The following is a 6,977-nucleotide window of genomic DNA, read 5'->3' as shown; positions in this document are numbered from 1 at the left end:
TTATTTTGAATAAGGTCAATACTGTGAGAATAGCCAGTTCTCCCCAGTACTACCTGTGTATTCCAAGGAGTGGCTGGCTCCTGGAATCTCTGGATTGTGGCCAAATTCGTGAGGAAGGCACATCCTCATACAGGCTCCAGAGAACTTACTTATAAGAAAACTTCATTTTCTTATTCAGTAATACATTCATATATTATATAAAATCACACACATATATATGAGGGTTTTGATGGTATGATATGATATTTATTATTTATGCAATTTCATGCAAAAATAGATCTATAGATATATATTCATAGATAGATATATTTATATATAATCTCCTTTGATCCTCCCAACAACCCTGGTATGTTGCTAGGTAGATGATATTATTTCCCTCATTTTTCAGATGAGAAAACTGAGACTGACAGAGGCTGAACAGTTTGACCATATCTGAGGATTCAAACTCAGGTCACTCTGATTGCAAGTCAGCTATGCCACCTAGCTACTTCTCCTGGGTTATCCTTAGAACTTACTTCACAGACTTGTGAAGATCAAATGAAATAATCTTTCTATAGCACATTATAAACCTAAAGTGCTATGTAAATGTTGGCAAAAAGTCTGATTTCCATTATACTGCACTGTTTACCAGGGGCATTGCCTGGGACCAGTATTTCTAAAAGCCAGTACATTATTCAATACTCTAGACACATGTCTAGATGATGCAAATTTTTAATCATCATAATATGGGGAAGGGAATATTTTAGTCCACAGCAGTATTACATTCCTTTTTGAGAAGAAATTTTTTGTCTTGTCATCCAAAAATAAATAACTTCATAAAAATGCAATATATAAGATGAAAAGGATGAAGTAAGGAAAAGAACAGAGCCTCCTGAGATGTTAAATCTCCCAAAAATGTGATTGCTGATCATTATGTTTGCTTTTCCTTACAACCAAAATCCTTCAAAGACACTTTATTTCTAGACTGAGGGAAGATGTCATCCAATTTATTAGGATGGCACAATACAAATTTCCAATGTAGTCAAACAGGGGAGGCAGACAGGACAGCAGACCTATTGTAAGGTTCTTTGAAATATAACTGTTCAAGGAAGACAATGTTTCACTATGAATGCTAAACTTCAAACCAGTGTTTGCATTGGAAGTCACTGTCCCTGGAAACATCATATCTATGACCATGGCTTCCATAAAGGAAAAGAATAGCTAAAAAAAGAGAAAGTTTTGGGAACAAAGGGCGGCTGAATGCTCTAAAGACCAGTAAAGCTAACCTAGCAGTATGGGACTGGCTTTGTTTTTTTTTCCTTGACTATATGTAATTTGTGCTTCTTGCCCCTCTTCTCTCATAATGCACCAAAATTCTCTCACACCATTTTTATTGTTATGCCATTTTTTCAATAATATCCACCTCTTCTTGACCACATTTGAGTTATTCTTTGCAAAGATATTGGTGTGGTTTGTCATTTCCTTCTCCAGCTCATTTTGCAGATGAGGAAACAGGGTTAAATGACTTTCTCAGGACCACATGGCTAGTTAAGTGTCTGAAGACAGATTTGAACTCAGAAAGATAAATCCTCCAGACTGCAGGACTGGAATTCTATTCACAGTGCCTATGCTCTCATGCCTGCCATGGTAGTCTGGAAATCTGACCTGTTAGTCTATTGGTTGACTCATGATGGGAAGGATAGCAGAAAGGTTACTGTCTGAGGAAACAGGAATGAAAAAAAAAAACAATGTAATCCCTACGATCACAATCTTTAAAGAAATTTATCCTTCCTTCCCTTTAAAAAAGGCTCCTGGTGAGCCACAGAGACCAGTGACTTGAGTTAGGGGGCAGGGCTTTTGTCTGAGGGTTTGTTTTTAAACTTTGTCATAAAATCCCATCATCAATCACAGAGATGAGAACAACCACAGAAACAATGAACAAAACGATTAGTAGTGAGACATTGTGATAGAAGAAAAAGAATGGTGAATTTTCTGTCAAAAGACTTACATCTCAGCTCTCCCATTTATTATCAATATTATCTTGGGTAAGCTGTCCTGCTCACTTGTAAAATGGGGGTGATAATCCTTCCACTATTATTTAATTGACAGAGTGATTGTAAAGTTCAGTGAGATCATTTGTGTGAAAATCCATTATGGTCAAGTCTGAACATGTGTTATATTATTGGTAAAGGAGTGAGAGAATGATATTTGGTCTGTGGTCATTGCCACTGACATCCAAATTCATGTGACAGAGAGGTTCCTGAGATCTATTCTGCAAAGAAAATAAAGAGCTTGACTTATCAAGATTTATCAAGCTCAAAGATCTGCAAAGTCTAATTGTGAGAGAGAGGTGTGTAAGGTTTTTGAGTTTATTGGAGTTAGAAACTCACCCTAATGAAGCTGCCTTCATCAATGCTCTAGAAATTATTTGTTTATAAAGTCTGCTTTACTACTGAAGGTTTGACTCAAGTCATTCCCCAGGTAGTTCATGTTTGAACTAAATGAAATGCTTGTAGGTTATACAACAACAAACAAAAGGCAATTTACTTAATTATAATAGAGAAGGTTATTCAGCAGGGATAGGATTGAGGACACCTCCAGCTGATACAGCTGAATACAACTTCCACTATCCAAGCAACATAGAGGAGGTCTGCAACTTCATGGGACTGGTTTGTGCTTGGGCAATGGGGAAGTCATATCTGTCTCCTGAACCAACCAAACAGAAGAATAGTTTCAATTCCTTTGAAGGAAAAACTTGACTAACATTGGGGGAGGAGTTAAGACATTGTTCCCACCAGAGATCAAGAGAGTTCCCTAAGGTTACACAGCTGATAGTTATTAAATAACAGAATTTGAAACCACTCTCCCTGATTCTGTGCCTAGCTCTCTATCTATTGAACAATGCTACCAAGATTAAAAGTAAATAAACTAGTTTAATGTGCTTTCTTATCAACATCAGGAAGTCCAAATAGATAGTTTCAGTCCAGAGTGGGGACCAGAATAGAATTCATTTCATTTTCATTCAACAAATATTTGCAAAAGCAACCAGATAGCAAATGAAAAGATGCCCTCCAGAAGCTCTGTCAGGAAGATGTCCTATATTCAAATAATGATATTACAAGTTAGAATGCAATGAGTGAAGCCTGATGCTGAGATGACAGTGTGTGACAATGAAAAAGTCATGAATCACAAATTTATTCACAAAGGTAAATCTAAACTTTGACTCAAAACAATAAATCATTGGATTTCAATTTTTTTAAATGATCAAAACTTTTGGCTATGGTACAATTCAAACTTTGATTCTTCTCAAAATCCATAAATTTGTGATTTAGAAAAACAGACCATCTCCTTTACCTTGGATCTCTATTTCACAAACAAAATTTCAGAGTTGAAAAAGACCCCAGGGGCCAACCATTTCAATCCTTATAATTGGAAGGAAAAAAGAATCTACCTGTGAAACAAAAAACTTCCTATGTACTGGCCTCTTTCACTGAAGCTTGAGTAACTCTTCCTTTGGTCCCAAAGTGGCAATAACCAAAGCCCCCCAAAACCATCAAACACAAAAGGTCAGTGATTTCATAAGCATGGGGAATCTCACCGCCTCTCTTGGTCATAAGTCAAAATGATTACAATAGCAATTGTCTTGACTGGAGAGCCACAGAGCCCTGCCCACCCCGCCAGCCCACTATGAAGCTGCTGCAGGACCTAGAGGTCCGCAAGATCTTCATCCACCGAGACTACAGCAGAGGCTCGGAGTGCCGGTTTCAGATCAAGTTCCCCACTCAGTTGGAGAACCACATTGACCACTAGCAGTTTGTAGAGACAGTTCATACTCTAAATAACTTTTATGAAGAAGCAGAAAAGCTTGGGTACCGTTCTTTCCTTGAAGGCTGTTTAGCTTGTCTTACCGCATGCACGATCTATTGGTGCATCAAAATACAGTATGAGATGGTTCTAAAGGAAATCGCCAAATATATTCAGGAACATAATGAGAAGATTTACGCTCTGCCTCCTTCTGACAGACCCGATTGAGAGAGGTCTTCGAATGATTGAAATTACCATTTATGAAAACACAGGCATGAGCGATGGAAGATAAACCATGGAGTCTGTGTCTGTCTCAAAATGGGACTCTTTTGTCCTGTAGTCCCCTTCCTCTTCTCCAAGGATCATAACTTTGCATATACTGTCAGAATCTCGAGTTATTCTACTCCAAAAATTAACTTTCAAAAAATTCTGCTCCTACAGAGATATCTAGCCACTCAGTATCCAACTTCATATCCTTCTGTAATCTTTGTAGTTATTTATGAGAAAATATAAGAAAGTATTTCACTTTTTAAATTCAAAAAAGAATTTAATGAAATGAGCTCTGAAAATCAGCCCAATTCAAAAGTCCATTTCTTATCTGCCACCAGGACTGTTGGTTCTATTCAGTATATATGCTGTCATCTCTATTTCTGATTTCAGCAAGTCATATCCAGGTTTGATTTTCTTCCCTCTTGAAATGAATTTTATTTTGATTTTTTTTGTTTGTTTTACTGCTGGGCATCTCCTCACACATTTCAAAAGGCTGCCAGTTCTTTTTCTACTCTTGGTTTCTCTTGCAGAAGCTCATTGGAATGATAGTGGATAATTTTTGTTTTTTTAATATAGTATTTGTTACTAAGTGAACTAGTATTTCCTATACTAGAATTTTATATTACTGAATTGTCATGAACTTTGAGAGGATGTAGCATAAGTTCCTTGTTTTATTAAAACTATGTAAGCAAAATAAAGTGGATGCTAAACTATCAGACCTATAAGACATCCTTGCTTAAAATAAGGAATGTGTAATAAGCAAGTGTATTGAAAATTTTCCTTATGGCTTAATATAAAAATAAGTTATGGAGAAATAATTTAGTAGGAACAATACTGTACATACTCATTTTGAACTATTTTCAATGGCAAAACTTGTGAACCATAAGGCTTTCTTGAATTCAGTATTTAGGATGTGCATAGATCTTGAAATTAGTTCAGGGAAAATTATGTTTACTGAAAACTCCTCAAAATCTAAGTTAATATTTGTTTTTCTTCCTTCTACATTCTTCATGACAGTGCTTTCCAAAACCCTGAAATTACATTAATCTTTATAGTTTGAGAACATTGTTATTTGGAAAGAGTTAAGAGATTATTTACTAGAAAAGAATGAAAGAATTAAAATTCTATTCCATCATATTGTAGGTGCTAATACTAGATCTAATCTTCCAGATTTAATTTCTGTTATGGATTTTAAAACAAATGTTATCCTTATAACACCACTCTGAGGTCATTCTCATAACTGGGTACTTCCAAACACTGTATTTTCCAGTGGACGCAAATGCCTATTACTCTTCTTAGGATTCTATGGGGAAACCCTTGGGGATTTGGGGTTTCTGGTACTACACTTTAAAAAAATCTCACTGGGGTGCTCTTTATTAACAGTCTCCTACTGATTCTGTTTACTTTGATGTATCCCTTTGGATATTTCAAACTCTAAAGGACTCCTTGGTGCTCCTACCTTAGATAATCTCAGATTAGAAAAGAAGAAACACAAAAATATAGATGTTCTATGTGTTTATAGACACATGGCAGAATGAGGCTAACTGCTAAGCTCCTACCTGTCCAGTACCACTACCCTGACTGACAGAAAGGCAGAGACTAAACATGGGTAGGAGACATTTTTTGCAAGCATATTCATTTCTGGTACAGTTGCCATCTGAATTAGTATTTCTTCTAGCAACATAATCATCTAGGAGTCTTGACTATCACAAGAACCAACCCTAAAGGTGTTCAAAATTCCCTCAAAATTTCCACAAGGTTGTATTAGAGGAAAGCAGATAATATTTCTTTATACCTTAAGAAATTGCCCCCATAGGCTAAACCTACTATATCATATGATTTTAATTTTACAATAAAAAAAACTTAAGCTTCAGAGATGAATTGATTTATCAAGGGCATATAGTTATACAATTATTTTCCTTTTATAAAAACACGTTCAAAACTCTTTATTTTTAATTAAGAATTCCTTTTCTCCATATTTCTTCTCTTTATATTTCTTCCTGTTGGGTTATGTTGCAATTTTTTTTAAATGGTGGTTATTTTTTACTTTGAAAAATACCATTTTATTTGGACACTTAAAAAGTTGTACATTGACATTAGTAATACAGTTCTGTAAAGTTACTTATCACTAGAAGAACTGTTGGGGAAAGGGAGCATGTTGCTTTTTTTGGTTGATGATTAGGAAAAAATAGAGGATAAAAAGTTTTTGAAAAATAGGGAACTTTTTCTGGGTACAAATTTCAGCTACAAAAAAAATGCCAGTTATTTATTTGGATTCTATGTTAGAGACAATTATGTCCCACTTCTAGAAGAAATGTTCCTTGGAATTAGGTTCTTCTTTGATTATGATCAATGTTATCTGAAATTTTTACACTAAATTCTCTGGGTATTTAGGGGTTGTAGTCTTCACAGATCCCAAAGGTAGTTCAAGTAATGGAGCTACAAACTTTCAATTCACCCTAGGTGATATGATTCAATGCATTGTCAGATTGCTTCCATCTGGGTCTAAAATTCGAAAACTCCCAATCCCGGTTTGTGTCTGGGCAATACAACTGCTCACTGGTCACTGATTCGAGATCCTCCTATCCTGACTGGGAACATCTGTGAATGCATAGTCACAGAAATGTAGGCGTTAACCACAGTCAGCAATCCTTGGTCTTGTTACTCACCTACAGATAAATGAACTGAATACAACTTCATTCTCAAAGATAGAGCAACTGAATTACAGACTGGCCCTTGCTTGTAGCCATTTCTCTGACTACTTACCTCTGTGCTGAGTCCTCATTGTTAGACTGGAAGAGTAACCCATTGTCATTTCTCCTTGAACTTACCGACATTATGCAGTCTCTTCCTTGGTCTTGGCTGGAATAGTTGTGGGGAAAGCAAAGCTGTATTATTTGCTCCCACTCCGTCATCATTATTGT

General features: G+C 36.0%; 1 pseudogene; it reads left to right on the top strand.

Annotated features, from left to right (window-relative positions):
- Positions 1-3,666: 3,666 nt before the first annotated feature.
- On the top strand, positions 3,667-4,075 carry LOC141522686 (golgin subfamily A member 7 pseudogene; annotated as a pseudogene).
- The last annotated feature ends 2,902 nt before the right edge of the window (positions 4,076-6,977 follow it).

The sequence above is a fragment of the Macrotis lagotis genome, chromosome 4 (genome assembly GCF_037893015.1).
Source record: "Macrotis lagotis isolate mMagLag1 chromosome 4, bilby.v1.9.chrom.fasta, whole genome shotgun sequence".
Taxonomy (NCBI): Eukaryota; Metazoa; Chordata; class Mammalia; order Peramelemorphia; family Peramelidae; genus Macrotis; species Macrotis lagotis.
Note: the sequence above shows the minus strand (reverse complement) of the source record. Positions and strands in the feature narration are given on the sequence as shown.